Below are 17,294 nucleotides of genomic sequence, written 5' to 3' on the forward strand. Positions count from 1 at the left end.
TTGTCTTGCTGAAATATTGTGCTGTTTTTACAATATTATCCGACGTAATTCCCGGGAACCTATCAAGCAGATTATTAATATGTTTGAACTCCCGTATTGAGTCATCTATTGGTTAATGAATGTAGAAACCGGTTCCAAATTCATGACGCTGACTACGGTCTCCATACATTATTGTCCCGTCTGCTACTTTCAGTGAAGCTGTTCCCTGCTTCTTGGAGAGCTACCAGTTGCACTCTATGTTCTCTTAATTTGTTTGTTAGTATTTGGGCAGTTCCAGGACGATACAGGTTTCTAATATTCCATGATCCAAAGGATAATTCCTTGCAGCTTTGCCAGTTTTTGTTCCAATAAATCCTGGCCTGTTTCCGAGGCTGGCGTTGAGTATCCTGACGTATGACAGTTGAACAGGGAAAAAAACATGCTGTAAGACAGCCACATCTAAAGACACTTTTCGTGCTTTCCTTTGAATTCTTTTTCAGTAATTTTTCAGGTGTCCTTTTTCCACGAGTTTCGCAAGTACTTGAGACAATTTTCTTATCAAAGTTTCTGTTAACACCACATTACTTGCAGAGGAATCAGTATTCACACATGTTTATGCAGAAAGCAAGTAAGGTCATTTTTGAGTATCAAGGTGCCTACTGCTGCGTGTTTACATATGAGTCTCAATACAAGTGGAGTATTTTCATTAAATCTAGAGAAGAATTCGTGTTGAAAATGGGTGGCTGCTCAGCTATGAACTGTAGTAACAATTGTAAAAATGGTTTTCGCATGTTCAGGTTTCCGAGGGACCGTAACCGAAGAAAAAGACAGGCCATAAATTACCTCAGAGAGAACTAGGAACCAGGACCTGGTGCTCAATTGTGTATGGTAAGTTTATGTTGATGAAAGTAGTTATAAACATGAAAACTAATTCTATAAAACTACGTTTTTCCCTCCAGTCGAAGACTATACTATAGCTGTTAGTCTCCAAAATTTTTCGAGGTCTGAGAATTTTTGGAAGTGGCAAAATGAAGAGGAATTCACTACGGTAACTTTCCGTATTTTTCAGCAACACTTGAAAATGGCTATCCAGCCTAAATTGCAAAGTGTTAAATAAAAAATAGTGATTGGCGAAAATTATATCCTTCAAAAAATATATATTGTTTTGTATTTGTATGTCGTTATCATAAATAGGTATACATACACAAACTGAATAATACTTAAACTCATGTCTTATTTAGGTACAGAAGGACGAGTGAAATTAAGATATTTTTATAGCGGATTGCAAAGTAACATAATCTTCAAAAAATAGTTTTGACCACAACTCAACAAGTAACAATTTTTGAGTGTTTATAACAAGGACACAATACCAGTATGAATTCTATATCATGGCTAAGTTAATCGAAAAATATTGATCATTTTGCCCGAGATTGTCCCGCGTTTAGACGGCTTGTATCAAATGTTTTTCTATATTCGCAAACTCGAGGGCAAAAACGCGGTAGGCCCTTTGTAAAGTTTTGGGGCAAAGATGGCTGACAGTTCAGCTCGATTTATAAGAGCCTTATCGTAGCCTGTGACCGGTGACGTCAGTAGGCTGGCTAGGCCGAGTTTACAATTGAACCGGTGAGTGCAGAAACCACTTCAGTTACAAATTGCAATTTTTTCGGGAGCGAGAAAAAACGTCATAACTCCTCCAAATTATCCCCCCTGTCATAACATGCATTTATGTTGCTAGTCTGCAAAAATTTCCTAATGTCAACATAAATTAAGCTCAGGAAAATTTAAAATTTGATCCGGACTTACGCTGTTTCTGCTTTCAAATGGTTTTTACAAACAGCTGAAAACTTAGAAAAAGGTAATCATTCATTTAAAGTTTATATTTTTTCATATTATATAAAAAATGAAGTTACAGAATTGTAAAGTTATCAGAAAACAGGAATATACCAAAGTAAAACGCTCTTAAAATAGATCCTTCTCGACCATTGTATCATTGTCATCTGCAGTGATTGGCCAGGTAAATAGTTCATCATGAACTTTGAAGTTTTCAGGAATATGAATTATCTTCTTCGTGTCTTCCATTTTCTTGATTTTGATTGGAACTTTCCCTAATGGGTAGGCTGCGATGCTTGAAGGAAAATCAATATGTACGTTCCGGGAAGCGGGTTTCCGCAGCTTATAGCTGTGCTTTTGTAATTCAACAGTGGAAGTGTATGCTGCGATTACCCCTTTTTCTTTAGGGTTATAGTGCAACTCTTTATATCGAGTGGGAGCAAACTTGAATTTTGCTTCTTTTGGCACATTCTTCCCTTGACATTCTCTGACTAAACGGTTTTCTGTGTAATATTCATTCCACCAACCATCAAAATCTTTTACGTCAGTGGTGAGTAAGTTCGCGATGTGACAGTTGTTACTGGACTGAGCACTCAGCTCTTCATATTCATGTGGTTTATACACTCCTGGAAATTGAAATAAGAACACCGTGAATTCATTGTCCCAGGAAGGGAAAACTTTATTGACACATTCCTGGGGTCAGATACATCACATGATCACACTGACAGAACCACAGGCACATAGACACAGGCAACAAAGCATGCACAATGTCGGCACTAGTACAGTGTATATCCACCTTTCGCAGCAATGCAGGCTGCTATTCTCCCATGGAGACGATCGTAGAGATGCTGGCTGTAGTCCTGTGGAACGGCTTGCCATGCCATTTCCACCTGGCGCCTAAGTTGGACCAGCGTTCATGCTGGACGTGCAGACCGCGTGAGACGACGCTTCATCCAGTCCCAAACATGCTCAATAGGGGACAGATCCGGAGATCTTGCTGGCCAGGGTAGTTGACTTACACCTTCTAGAGCACGTTGGGTGGCACGGGATACATGCGGACGTGCATTGTCCTGTTGGAACAGCAAGTTCCCTTGCCGGTCTAGGAATGGTAGAACGATGGGTTCGATGACGGTTTGGATGTACCGTGCACTATTCAGTGTCCCCTCGACGATCACCAGTGGTGTACGGCCAGTGTAGGAGATCGCTCCCCACACCACGATGCCGGGTGTTGGCCCTGTGTGCCTCGGTCGTATGCAGTTCTGATTGTGGCGCTCACCTGCACGGCGCCAAACACGCATACGACCATCATTGGCACCAAGGCAGAAGCGACTCTCATCGCTGAAGACGACACGTCTCCATTCGTCCCTCCATTCACGCCTGTCGCGACACCACTGGAGGCGGGCTGCACGATGTTGGGGCGTGAGCGGAAGACGGCCTAACGGTGTGCGGGACCATAGCCCAGCTTCATGGAGACGGTTGCGAATGGTCCTCGGCGATACCCCAGGAGCAACAGTGTCCCTAATTTGCTGGGAAGTGGCGGTGCGGTCCCCTACGGCACTGCGTAGGATCCTACGGTCTTGGCGTGCATCCGTGCGTCACTGCGGTCCGGTCCCAGGTCGATGGGCACGTGCACCTTCCGCCGACCACTGGCGACAACATCGATGTACTGTGGAGACCTCACGCCCCACGTGTTGAGCAATTTGGCAGTACGTCCACCCGGCCTCCCGCATGCCCACTATACGCCCTCGCTCAAAGTCCGTCAACTGCACGTACGGTTCACGTCCACGCTGTCGCGGCATGCTACCAGTGTTAAAGACTGCGATGGAGGTCCGTATGCCACGGCAAACTGGCTGACACTGACGGCGGCGGTGCACAAATGCTGCGCAGCTAGCGCCATTCGACGGCCAACACCGCGGTTCCTGGTGTGTCCGCTGTGCCGTGCGTGTGATCATTGCTTGTACAGCCCTCTCGCAGTGTCCGGAGCAAGTATGGTGGGTCTGACACACCGGTGTCAATGTGTTCTTTTTTCCATTTCCAGGAGTGTATATCTGATCATTTCTACGTATCATCCTATTAATAGTACTAAAATCTCGATCGTTTGGAAGATATGAATGCCCTCGAACCGGAAAGTAATGAAAAATCTGTTAAAAGAGCAAGGCAGAATCTTATCGTGGTGTAATTTAAATTCTGTCCGCAGATGCCATCGGAAAAGAAATACAAATTTTTAACATTTGATGGAATATTAGTGTCAATGTATTTGAATAGCATGCTGCATATCTCATTGGCTCCTTTGTAGGCTACTCCTTTGTGGTACAGGAATATTTCAGATTTCATAGTTTTTAGGTTTTTTATTCCAAAACAGCTTACCCAAAGTTGCCTCAAGAAAAATTATCTTGAACTGGGATTGCTGGAAGGGGGAGATTTTGCATAAAATCAAATGAACGTGCGACTGTGTCATCACATTTCACACATAACTTGATCATGCTTTTAAGTTTATTGTAAAAGTTCTTGGCTTGTCTTTTGTGGATAGTAAGTTAAGCAAGAGCAGCCCTTTTTAGTCGTATCACCAATAGAGGAGCTTTTGATTTTTACATCAAGTTCTTCACATTTTATGCAGTTATCTACCTCCAGTCGTCCGAACCTTAATGAAAAGCTGTCATGAAAATATGTAAGATAAAACTCATATTTTACATCCAAATGAGGGTACTTTCTTCAAACAAGGAATGCCTTTTCTTAACATCAAGGTTGGCATCAAGATAACTGGTATGTTTGGCGCCATAGTGGGTAATCTTGGTAATGATGAAACATTCTCATGTATTTTAGAACAGACTTCGGCAGAAATCCTGTTCTTCTTGAGATTTTTACCTCATTTATCTTGAGGTGATTTGCTCTGTATTAGGAGATTAGTAAGCCTTCGAACCCTGCCCTCAGTAATGCCGTAGAATGAAATAAACGCTTTCTTACATACCCTTTTCCTATGTCCTCTGTATAGTAAGAAATAGTCGAAACTGGCTGCTGTTTCTCTAGGCTGTTCAGAACGAGGCCTACGGTGCTTAAAGGCGTGTTTTTCAATCAGTTGTTGTTAAAAAATATCTTGCTTGTTTTTTGATTTCAACTGATTCAAATCAGCAACAAAATTCAGATTTTTCATCATCACTGAACTTAGTAAAGCATTGTAATTTACAGTTACAAGCAGCACCTGTTGTTCAAGATGGGATGAGACGAGATGCCCTTTCCAGTTGATGTGTTCAACCCCACAAACTTTAGAGGTTCTTTTTTGGATGTGAGGTCCGCTAGTTATGCAAAACACCGTTTTTCTCAGTACCCAAACATGTTTCGGCACCACTGTGCCATCATCAGTGGTTTTTGTTTTTATTTATTCATTACATTTGGTGTGCATCAATTTTTTGAATCACTTTTGTGTTAATTACTACGGGTAGCGTGTCATGTTTTCGTGTGGCAAGCCCTTCCATTCTCCGCATCATGCTGAAATATTGTGATGCATATGTAACTCTTCTTCTTCTTCGGTTATCAACCCACAGGTTGGTTGGCAGCAGCACGCCATTCCGTTCTTTTGTCAACTTTCTTCTTCATATCTGCATAGGTCTGGCACCCGATGTCATTTATCACTTGTTGAATGTAGCTTAATCTAGGTCGTCCTCGGCGAGTTCTTCCTTCAATGATTCCTTCTAATATTCTCTTAATGAAATTGTTATGCCATAAAATGTGACCTATGAAGGTTATTCTTCTTTTCTGTATATTTCGCCAAAGAGATCTGTTTTCTTTCACTCTTCTGAGGACATCTTCGTTTGTAGCCTTGTCTCGCCAGCTGATTTTTTCCATTCTCCGGTAGCACCACATTTCGAATGCCTCTAATCTTCTCTTTTCTTCTTTTCCACTAGTCCAAGTTTCACATCCGTAAAGGGCTGTACTCCACACATAGGTTTTCATGACTCTCTTTCTTACGTCTAAACTAACATTTCTACTCGTCAGTAAGTTTCTTTTTCCATTGAATGCTATTTTGGCAAGTTGTATTCTGTTTTTAATGTCACTTTTGCTCCTTCCATCTGCTGTTATTTTGCTACCTAAGTAGTTAAATTCTGTAACCTGCCCTAGTTTCTCTCCCTTTATTGTTATTCGTATGGGTTCATTGTAGTTCAGGGCGCCACTCACCATCACTTTAGTCTTTTTCTTATTTATTTTCATTCCATACTGTTCTTTTAAGGTGTTTTCCATTTCATTGAGTGCGGCTTCTAAATCTTCTTTCCTTTCTGTAATTATGGCGATATCATCTGCATATCGCAACATATCTATTTTCATTCCGTTAAGTTTTATTCCTACTTCAATATTCTCTCTTATTTTGTCTATTGCTTCTTGGATATATGCGTTGAAAATTACTGGAGATAGTGGGCATCCCTGTCTCACTCCTTTCCTTATTCTTGCTGTTTCTTCTTTGTTTTCCTTCTTAACTAAGGCTGTTTCATTTTGGTATATTTTAAAGATTATCCTTCTATCATTATATTTCAGACCAGCCTTCTTCAGAATTCTAAACATTTCTGGCCATACAACATTGTCAAATGCCTTTTCGAGGTCTACGAAGGCTATAAATACTTGTTTGTTTTTGGAAATTTGTTTCTCAATTATTAGTCTTAAAGATAAGATTGCTTCCCTCGTCCCTACACCGCTTCTAAAACCGAATTGGTCTTCACTTAGAGTGCTATTCAATTGGTTTTCAACTCTTTTCAAAATTATTCTTATTAGAATTTTTGATGCGTGTGAAAGAAGACTGAGTGTTCGATGGTTTTCACAGTCCATAGTAGATGCTTTCTTAGGTATGGGGACTATGATGCATTTCTGATAGTCTTCAGGAACTTCACCTGTTTTGTATATTTTCTGTATGAGTTGCAGTAATGTAGCTTTCATTTTGTCTCCTGATTTCTTAATTAGTTCAGAAGGTATATCATCAACACCTGCCGCTTTCTTATCTGGTAGTTCTTTTAGTGCTTTTTCAAATTCATCTTTCAGAATTGTGTCCCCTAGTTCTTCTTTCTCTACTTCTTCGCTTAATTCTATCATATTATCTGTTAGAGGGTCTCCTTGATATAGCTCTTCAATGTATTCTTGCCATCTCTTCAGCGTGTCATATCCAAATAGTACCTTGCCCTCTTTGTTCTTTATAGTTCCTGAAGATTTTACTTTCCGTTTAGCAAAGTTTTGTTTTATTGTTCTGTAGGCCAAGTCAGTTTTTCCTTTAACCATGTTTTCCTCCACCTCTTTACAAATGCTGTTGAGGTAATTTTCTTTTGCTTTCCTAGATTCTCTGTTTATTTGGTTTCTAAGCTTTCTATATTTGTTTTCGCTTTGCTCGTCAGAGGCATTTTTGTATAGTCTTCTTTCTTCCATTAGACAAATTATTTCAGGTGTTATCCACTCTTTCCTGTTTACAGGTTTGGCTTTCCCAATAAATTCTTCTGCTGCTTTATGTATGCCTTCTTTGATTTGTTTCCACTCCTCGTTAGTACTCCCGGGAATAATGTTTGATGCCATCTCATCAGTTTTCCGTGCATAAGGGATCACTAGTTCTTCAGACTTTAGGTTATCTCTGTTCCATACTCTGTTCGTTTTTCTCTCTAATCGCTTGAGTTTGAGTAAGCATTTCATCATTACAAGGTTGTGATCACTATTAATATCCGCAGACGGGTAGCTTCTGCAATCCTTGATTTGGTTTTTAAAACGCGATTTTACTAATATATAGTCGATTTGGTGTCTTCTAGTATCTCCTGGGGCTTTCCACGTGTACCTTCTTCTTTTATGGTGGTTGAAAAGGGAGTTCGCTATGACCAACTTGTTTTTGGCACAAAATTCAATTAGCCGGCTTCCTCTTTCGTTTCTATCTCCTAGACCATATTTCCCTACAATTCCGTCAACTTTCTCTTCTCCAACACTAGCATTCCAATCTCCCATTATAATTAAGTTCTCTTCACCTTTAACATAATTTATAACTTTGTTGATGTCTTCATACACTGTTTCTATTACATCGTCTTCTTCTGTCGATGTCGGCATATAGACTTGTACTATTACCGTGTTCTTTGGTTTGGTTCCAATTTTGACTAGTATTATCCTAGAGTTAAATTGCACATATCCTGTGACTAGATTCCCGAGTTTTCCTTTTAGAATTATTCCAACTCCACCGATTCCAGTTGTTCCTTGGTTAGTACCTGTATGAATGATACGATAATTTCCTGATCTGAAGTCTCCTGGTTCAGGCCATCGCATCTCAGATATTCCTATTATGTCTGTTCCCATTCTGTCCATCTCTAGTTTGAGGTTCTCTAATTTCCCGCATTGGAGGAGTGTTCTTACATTCCATGTTGCTATTTTTAGTGTATTCTTCAACTTTGCCTGACCTTCCATTGTCCCCACCCGGAGATCCGATTGGGGGACTATTACTCCGGATTTATGTTTAACAGAAGATTCTGGCATGGTGCGCTACTGATTCTTGGGATATCTTGAGTGATCTTTAATGGAGTGGTTTCCCGTTGCCTTCTCCATCCTATGCCGTTGACTGTGAAGTTCTTCCGCCTTTAGGAGCAATTTCTCACTCCAAGGACAAGAGAGTGCCCTGCCTCTATCCGCTCATCCGCTCTCTTTGAGACCGTTGGCACTTGATAGGGGGCGTTTCCTTATCCCGGGAAACACTCGGTCGTCAGAGCCTCGTTAGCAATAACAGGGTGTACCGTGCAGCAATCCTTAGCTGCAACTCGGGTAGGTGAGGTTGACATTTGTACAGGAGAGGCTGTTAGAGTCGCTTCACTGTACCTTACACCCCTATATAAGTATTTTCCACAAATGACATAGTAAAACTGATGTAGTGAAAAGTGTTTTACTACGTTATTTGTGGAAAATACTTGTTATAGATATGTATGCATGACACCATCACAACATGATGCGGAGAATGGAAGGGCTTGCCACACGAAAACATGACATGCTGAAATCTCCCAATAAGATTTTTACATTCTTTTTATTTCCTCTGTTCACAGTTTGTTCTAGAAGGTCCCAAAATTTATCTACCTATTCCTTTGTTTTTGCTAGACAATTTTTTTCATTTGTTGGGGCATGAGCATTTATTATTGTATAGGTTTTATTCATTGTTTTAAAGCTTAGAGTCAAAATTCTTGGTGATACTGCTTGGAAATCCGTTACTGAATCTATTATTGTTATGTTTACTAAAAACCCTGTTCGAAACTGGGGACATTGTTTCATTGCCCTCGGTCCTGGTTTCCCATTATAAATTCTGTATCGTTGTGATTCGAATGGGTCCTCTGTGGTGTTTCTCATTTCTTGGATCCCTGGTATTAAAATTTTTTTTTTTTATTTAGTTCATTTGTGAGCTCCTTGAGTTTTCCGGTCTGAAGTAGTGAGTTTATGTTGTGTGTTGCTGTAGAATTTAAATTCTTTTTGTGTTTTAGTGTGCATTTTGATGGTTGCAAACGCTCCGATTCATTGCTGTCTTCTAGTTGACTATCCACCGAATCCGATGTAGCCTGTTTCTGCCTTTTTGAGCAGGATGGTGGAATTTTTTCTTAAAAGATCTTTCCTTTTTTGACTTTCGATGGTTGTCAACCTTAGTTGGAGCAAGCTCAGATTTACTACTACGGTTGTTAACTGCAGAGGGTGTGTTTCGTCCGTGAGAGCTATTTTTGTACACCGGTGAAGACTTCCCTATCCGCCACCTGGTACGTGCCCCATAGGAGTATCACCTCTCCTCCTACTATGACAGTCAAGTATGATGACATCCAGCTCAGAGATTTGCCTTGAAAACCATAGCGTGCCAATTTTTGGAGAAGCAGGTCATGATTTACTGTGTCGAAGGCTTTGGACAGGTCACAAAAGATGGCTGACACACACACACATTCTATCATCAAGACATCTGCTGACTTTTGTGACTAATTCATTTATTGCATGGATTGTGCTGCAGCCTTTTCTGAAACCATATTGATTGCCTAAGATAATGCTGTTAGATGAATTGTTATTTTCGATCTGATCACATGCAGGTCTTTCAAATATATTTGAGAAAATTGGTAACAGTGAGATTGGCCTATAGTTGCCCAATTCATCTTGTTTGCCTTTTTTATGTATGGGCCGAACTTCTGCATATTTTAATCGATCTGGGAAACATCCCTTATCAAAATATTGGTTGATTATGAAACAGAGTGCATATGCAATACTGTGACGGACTATTTTTATTATTTCAGTGGGGACCTCATCCCACCCCGCAGATTTTGAATTTTTAGGGGACATTATGATTTTGATGACATCTGAGATGGATACATGAGAAAACTTAAAACATGGGCAATTGCTGTCTGTCATATTGGGCTTTGTTTTTGGTGGTGAACAGTCACCAAATTTGTTACAGTTTATGAAAAAGTCATTGAATGGTTCACAAATGGCACTGGGTTCTGTGACAGCTCTACCATTTATCACTATTTTAGAAGGGCATTTTCTCTCTGCCTCACTGCCAACTTCTCTTCTTATAATAGACCAAACAGCTTTTGATTTGTGTTTTGCATTTCAAATGAAGTTATTATTCACAGTACGTTTTGCTAGTTTAACTATTTTGTCGAATGTTTTTTGTATGTGCTTACATAATTAAGAAACTGAGGGCTTCGATTTACTTTTGCCTCCATATGCAGTTTCCTCTTAGTAGCACTAGACACTCTAATTCCTTTTGTTACTCAGGATCTACTTTTTTGGGACCTGGTCCTCACTGTTACAAAAGGGAAGCATTCATTGAATATACCCAAGAATTCAGTTAAAAAGTTGCTGTAATTGTCACTTGTGGAAGTGTGTTTGCTGACAGTCCACTTGGTTTGGCTTAGGTTTTTGAAAAATACTTCCATATTTTCTTGACTGAAATTCCTACATCTTTTTGTTGTGCAGACTGAATTTTGCTTTGGTAGTTATACAAATAGCGCTTTATGGTCTGATATTCCTAAATCTAGAAGAAACTTTTCTTTTACGTAATAATTATGAGTACTTACAATATTGTCAATACATGTTGCAGAGGTTGCTGCAATTCTTGTATACAGATCAAAATTGAGATTTAGCCCATTTGTGGCTACTAGGTTCTTTAAGTGCAAAGAAAATGTCATCAGTCCTTACATCTATGTTGAATTCAGCACATATAACCACTTTCTTGTACAGTTTCTCACTTTTTAATTTATGTAGCAATGTATCAAACTTACCTAAAAATACAGAGCTTATATGGTACCCAGGGGTGCAATATATGCTGATAATTAATATGTTATACTCTTTAAGTTCTATACAACAACTTTCAAATGTACCTTCATTCAGATGGCTAAAATTCTGTCTGATATCATAGTCTACCATGGAATGAACTAGTATGCAAGAGCCTTCCATACCCATTGATCCTACAAAAGCTGGTAGCTAGTTTATAACCTGTAAGTTTATTCAGGATTTTCAGATTTTAGCCATTGTTCGTTACGGCATTTTACTTTCACAGGTTGTTTCATGTTTTCTAGCAAAATTTCTATACCATAAAGCTTCCTGATCATTCCTTCAGACAGACCTCTGATGTTTAAGTGCATAATGAAATTACTACTGCATATGTTATTAGGTAGAGGGTCTTTAAAACTAATTTGACTATAAAGTAATGGGACGTCTCACCTGAGTGTTGACTACTTGTTCTGGATTCGTTGTATTGGGCCAAATTCGGAAAGAATTGGCCCCTTTCGCCAGTTTCCCTGTGTGTGAGCATCTGGATGATGAGTAGGTACAGTTTTCTTGATGATGATTTCAATCTCTGCTGTATCTTCTGAGGCTGGTTCTGGCACCGCCTCATCTTCTGGGTGTGATGTTCCTGTTGGAGCTGGCGCTGTGGCTGCGACTATGTGTGTGATTTTGAAATTGTTTTCCCGTTTTTCCATTTCCTTGGTCGAAACTGGTTGTATGGCAATTGGTTTTCTTGCAACGTCGTCATCTTTTTGTATTAATTTCGCTAGCATTTTGCCAATGTTAGACTTTCGTAACCAAATCTCTTGCATCAGGAAGATCAAAAAATGTTATATTTTGTTGGGACTTGCATATTTTGTAGAACTGTCTGTTTACTTCTGCAAGCTCCAGATTTATGATGGAATTGTCTTGCAGGTCGTATCTGTGAGGCAAGCTAGTAACTATATGTTCGGAACTTTCAGATCAAGTACGGTAATGTAGTTTTTAAACACTGGGGCGCATGTTTAGCCTCATTTCTGTACACATCATTACTTCTACCCATGATTATGACGGCATCATTCTTAGATACTTCATGAAGTGAGCAATTTTCTTGGCGTGGCTATCACCAAGTACAACAACTCGTCGTTTGATGTTCACTGATTTATTTTTCGTAGTAGATGTTTTCTTGACTGTGCACTCTATTGGAAGTTTTGTCACTGATTTTTGTTCGTCATTGTTCATTGTCTTATCACAATCTTCGTCTAGTGCTGTGAATATATTTGATAGCAGTATCGCCGGAACTGTGCTCACTGTTCCTTTTTTTTTTTTTTCTGGCACACACCACGTTTTTTGCGCAGAACGACGGTTAACAACACTGTCTTGTGCTGGACGATGATCTCGCTCTGTCTCTTTGTATTTCGTTTCCAGTTCTTGATATTTCTGCGGAAGTTCTTCATATTTCGTATTTATAGTCATTAAATCATCTCTAAGCACACTTATTATCTTTTCTTTTTATTTTATCGTGTCCATTACCTCGTTTTTCGTGACACTCACAAAGCACTGACGGCATGTCCGGTCATGTTCGTCTTTCATATATTTTAGATTCACTTTAACACATTTATCGTGATACCACGACCTGCACTCGATGCATAGGATACCTCTCTTTACCTTTTTTACGCAGATTTTACACACATCACTATCACATTTTAAGGAAACTGAGACATTGTTACAGAACAAAGTTTCATTCGGCACCATCTTGGTATTAACGTGTATATGTTGATAGTGAAGTGACAGGCTGTACAGCATATCACATACTTAACTGTGTACAACTTCTTACTGAAGCAGCAGGCTTTCAAATACAGCTCCTAGGGGAAAAAAAACATGTGCTGGATATATACTGCTCACCTAGCTCAAAAGTGGGTATAGCTCACACATTCGTTCTTTGTGTCATGTACTTCTTATCAAGGAGGACACTCTTCAGGGAAGTGGAATGTGTGAAGATCTGCATTAACATGAGACATCAGAGAAACTTAATCTGTAAACTGTACTGACAGTAAACTATCACAAAATTGCTTGAAGCTATTCATGAATATGCCATCTAAGTTGAATCACATAAATTAATAAAAAAACTGCTACTTTAAAAACAGCTGCTGCCTCCTTAGTTTTATTATATACCCACTGTCTATCTGCTATTAGTACCTTAACATTGATTTGATTACAATTGCATTTTTCAAAGAAATATTTGTGATCTACAAATACTAAGTACTTGTTTTGCAACTTGTCACATAGCTGGCAGACATTTTAAATCCTCACATCCAGAAATTTGGATAATTTGTAGACAGAGTGGCTAATTACTTTTCTTTTGAATTGGTTTGGATTCCCAATTCCTTGTTTCATGTTAGGTGGCAGCTTCTTGAATATATTACCACCATAATACATAACTCCATTCAGAACCCCTGGACAAGGAAGCAACACCTAAATGAAAATTATTTTTGTGCTAGGGTTGTGCCTATGTATATCACAGTTCAGTTGAAACTGGTTAACTGTTATCGGCATCAGAAACCATTAAGGAGTAAATATATTGTGAATTGATAGTAATATTTTAAAGATCATTAAAAAGGCTTCTGGATGATGTGTAATTATTTACTTCACATCATATTGTTACTCCTCATTTCTGCTGAACAATTAACTTTCGCTGCACTGCCCCAGAAGATAATTCACCATAACAATAGGTCGTGAAAACATCCAGTTATCTTGTCTTTGGGTCTACACAATGGGAGATCCTTCTAAGGACATAACATCCTGAACTCCACGTTCTGTATTAGTTTATCTATCTGTTGACACTTTTTTTAACATGTAATTGAACTTCACCCCAAGGCGTTTTACTTACTTTGCTTAATTCATTGTATGATCATTAATGTTTCTACTGGTGTTAAAAAGGTAACGAGTTCATGCTTACAGTTTTCTGAGTGTTTATTACTGGTCTCTTTGCCTGAAACTAAGATTTTATGTGACTAGTAGTTTCATTGACTGTGCCTTAAAGTATATCTTTCTCTATTTGTTATTAAAATATTTGTATCTGACCTGCTGTAGGCAAATTCCTTGGGATTTCAAATATCCCCTTATTGTCCCTTTTCATTTATATACTTATAGATGCAGCTGTCAGCAGCACCTATGATTCAAAATTTATCAAGTTTTGCAAGATTCAGCTAGGGGTGACCAGGTCAAAGTCTTGGGATTCATACATTATTAACTGTGGTTGGCTGTATTTTACTATTTGTGTTGGTTGTCCTATTGTTCGTCATCCTATGAAATAAAGAGATCTAGTTTTTTACCCCTAGTTGGGCCTAGAATTTTTCTTCATACTTCCCATACTTACATTGAACTCCCAGGCTGTACTTTATTTACGTGGAACAAAAATTGTTTTGGCACTGTGAATTTGTGTGAAACAAGGCAAGGAAGACATGCCAAATACGAACAGACTGAATATAACACTTCGGTATTCAGAAGAACTTCATCATTTAACAAATCATAATTTTACAAATAAGTTGGATAGCTGATTAATAATAGATAATCCATTCTACAGTTTAAGCGAATTATGGTAGTGTACATGTAGAGTTGTAAGATTATGACTGCAGCTCTCTAAAAGTGATTAATATAGGCTGACTAATTGGTATATGTAAAGTGAACATACACTGTCTTCCTCACCAAGTGAAACAAAACTTGAACCCAATACAACTTTCATGTTGTTAAGCCCTTTTGTCAGGATTATGTCATTACCTCTATTATTTCTGTGATGAGAGTCTTGTCAAAGTAGGAGAATAGGAACTTTTTCTACGGACTGTTCCACTATTTCAAGATGCCACAAAAATATAATAATTGAAGTTATATTATTTACTAGCTCCAACTGTATGCCACAAAGCAAACCCCACTATTACCTAATCAATTCATGTGTGGAAAATGTAACTGTCCCCAGATAGTTTGAAAATTCTTAGAGTATTACCCTTCAGAAAGGGTGATCCCAAGTGCCAAGATAATTTCAGACCAGTTAGGCTATTGCCCATTTTGTTCCAGATCCTAGAATGCCTAATATTTATTTGGTTAACTGCATTTTTTGATAAAAACTGTACCATAAATTGCAGGCAGTTTGTGACAGGGAAAATCTACAGTGTCATCTGCATTTGAACTGATTAATATAATCTCTGCAGACCTAGATCAAGGCCAGTTCCGTGCTAGAGTCTTATAAGCTTATCTAAAACATTTGATCTTGTTAATAATAATTTTAGAGGTACAAGATCCTCAGTATCACAAAGACATTTCTGCAGAACAGAAACTTGTACACTCCTGGTAAGAAAGATTAAAACTGGAAAAAGATTACTATTTGTGGTGGTTGTCCTATTGTTCGTCATCCTATGAAATAAAGAGATCTAGTTTTTTACCTCTAGTTGGGCCTAGAATTTTTCTTCATACTTCCCATACTTACATTGAACTTTCATCATGTAGTGGATCATATAAGAGAGAAGAAAATTTATGTAAATCCTACATATGTCAAATACAACATACCAAAAGGATTAGCTTACATGTAAATGCCAAAGAATCAGGCTCCAAAAAATTAATACCTTGTTAAATTTATGAAACGAGAAGTAGGTAGCAAATTTTCTTGGCCTGACAATGAAGGTATTGCACTTGCTTCAAACCAAGACATCGGGAGGAAACTACCCAACCCACTACAGACAGGAGACTACATCTTATGTTTTCTGTCTCCTTTGACTGCTTAATAATGGATTCAAAATTTTCTAGCAAGTTTTTTTTTTTTTTTTTTTTTTTTTTTTTTTTTTTTTTTTTTTTTTTTTTTTTTTTTTTTTTAAATACAGTACGTAACAGTTTGTATGAATGGGTAACACACGTGATAAGACAAATTCATGTTTAAATTTCTGTTTCTGTTCAAAAGTTTTATGATGGTGAGTAAGAAATATATCTTATGCCTTCATTTAATTTTACAAAAAAAGGCAAAATTTTCACTATTATCGTTATTAAATTTCTTAGCTTGTATAGTAAAATGAAGACATATACATATCATTTTTCTGTTAAAAACACAGCATTTTTTAAGTGTATACGCATTACTCATACTACAAGTTGAAATACAAAACAATTATTATCAAATATGTCACAAATTGAGATCATAGTTTTCTATTTCTGATCAATGTCCCAAGGAAAAATAGCAACAACACAAAAAAGTATGTCCAACTGTTCAACTTTTTCTCCAGATTTCAATTATGGGGTCAACATGAACATCACTAAGTAAATAAGTGGCTGTATTTGGAAATATCTATGAGTGTTAATCTTGACCCTATTCCCAGGGTGAATATGAACAGTACTGAATTTTTTATTTTTTTTGTTCCATATGTAATAGTACATTAATCTCTTCTGCATGTACAGTCACAGAAGTCCACAAACAAAACAATAAGTGTTTTTCACAAATGTTGGCATGGTTCCTGCTTTCTTGTGGTATGATCAGCCCCAATTGAACAGCTCTGTCAGGATGGTCAATATGGAGTTAAGTCAGCTGCTTCGGGCATCTACTTTGTCAGGCACAGGTTTGGTTCCTGTTGATACTATTGGAAGGTGGGACTTCACTAGGCATGGCATGCACCTCAATAGGAAAGGGAAGGGTAAATTGGCTGGGATGATAGCAAAATTTGTAGGGGGGGGGGGGGGGGTCACTGAAACTCATGGGAGTACCTCTTTTTTTATGCTAAGATAAGGGTCCAGTGACACAATATTAAATGAAATTAAACTTAATGAGAAGTTCAGGCAGGCAGGTACTAGAGATGTTAAAATATCACAAGATTCTCAGAAAAACACAGTGAAAAATGTTAGTATGTTATATGAGCTTCTTGTTTGTTTAGAAGACATAGAAATTGAGAGTGCAATAGACGTACTATGCCTGTCTGAGCACCATATAGTCACAGATATGGAAAAAGTAAATGAAGCATGTGCATGAATAATGCTGTATGGCACATTTTGCAGTTGGGAAATTGACAAAAACTGTTATTTCCAGAGAATTAATACGATATAATAATGTAATAGCAGATATGTATTGTTTGTGCATACGGACTGGAAAATACTAATTTCAGGTTTTTAAAATTGCGGTAAGCACAGATTTTTTTCGAAAATAATTAAGTTTTAAAATGGAGTAATGCTGTATGGCAATGGATATACAGCATGATTCCAGATCAGCCAGTGCTCTGCTG

The 17,294-nt window shown here is 38.2% G+C and overlaps 1 long non-coding RNA gene across 1 annotated transcript in view; it reads left to right on the forward strand.

The window, feature by feature from the left end:
• Nucleotides 1-776: 776 nt before the first annotated feature.
• Nucleotides 777-17,294, forward strand: part of LOC124799221 — a 47,659-nt gene continuing 31,141 nt past the window's right edge. The window contains exon 1 of the long non-coding RNA XR_007016985.1: nucleotides 777-867. This is a non-coding gene — a long non-coding RNA (uncharacterized LOC124799221). The remainder of the gene's footprint in view (nucleotides 868-17,294) is intronic.

This window comes from Schistocerca piceifrons, chromosome 5 (assembly GCF_021461385.2).
Source record: "Schistocerca piceifrons isolate TAMUIC-IGC-003096 chromosome 5, iqSchPice1.1, whole genome shotgun sequence".
In the NCBI taxonomy this organism is placed as follows: domain Eukaryota; kingdom Metazoa; phylum Arthropoda; class Insecta; order Orthoptera; family Acrididae; genus Schistocerca; species Schistocerca piceifrons.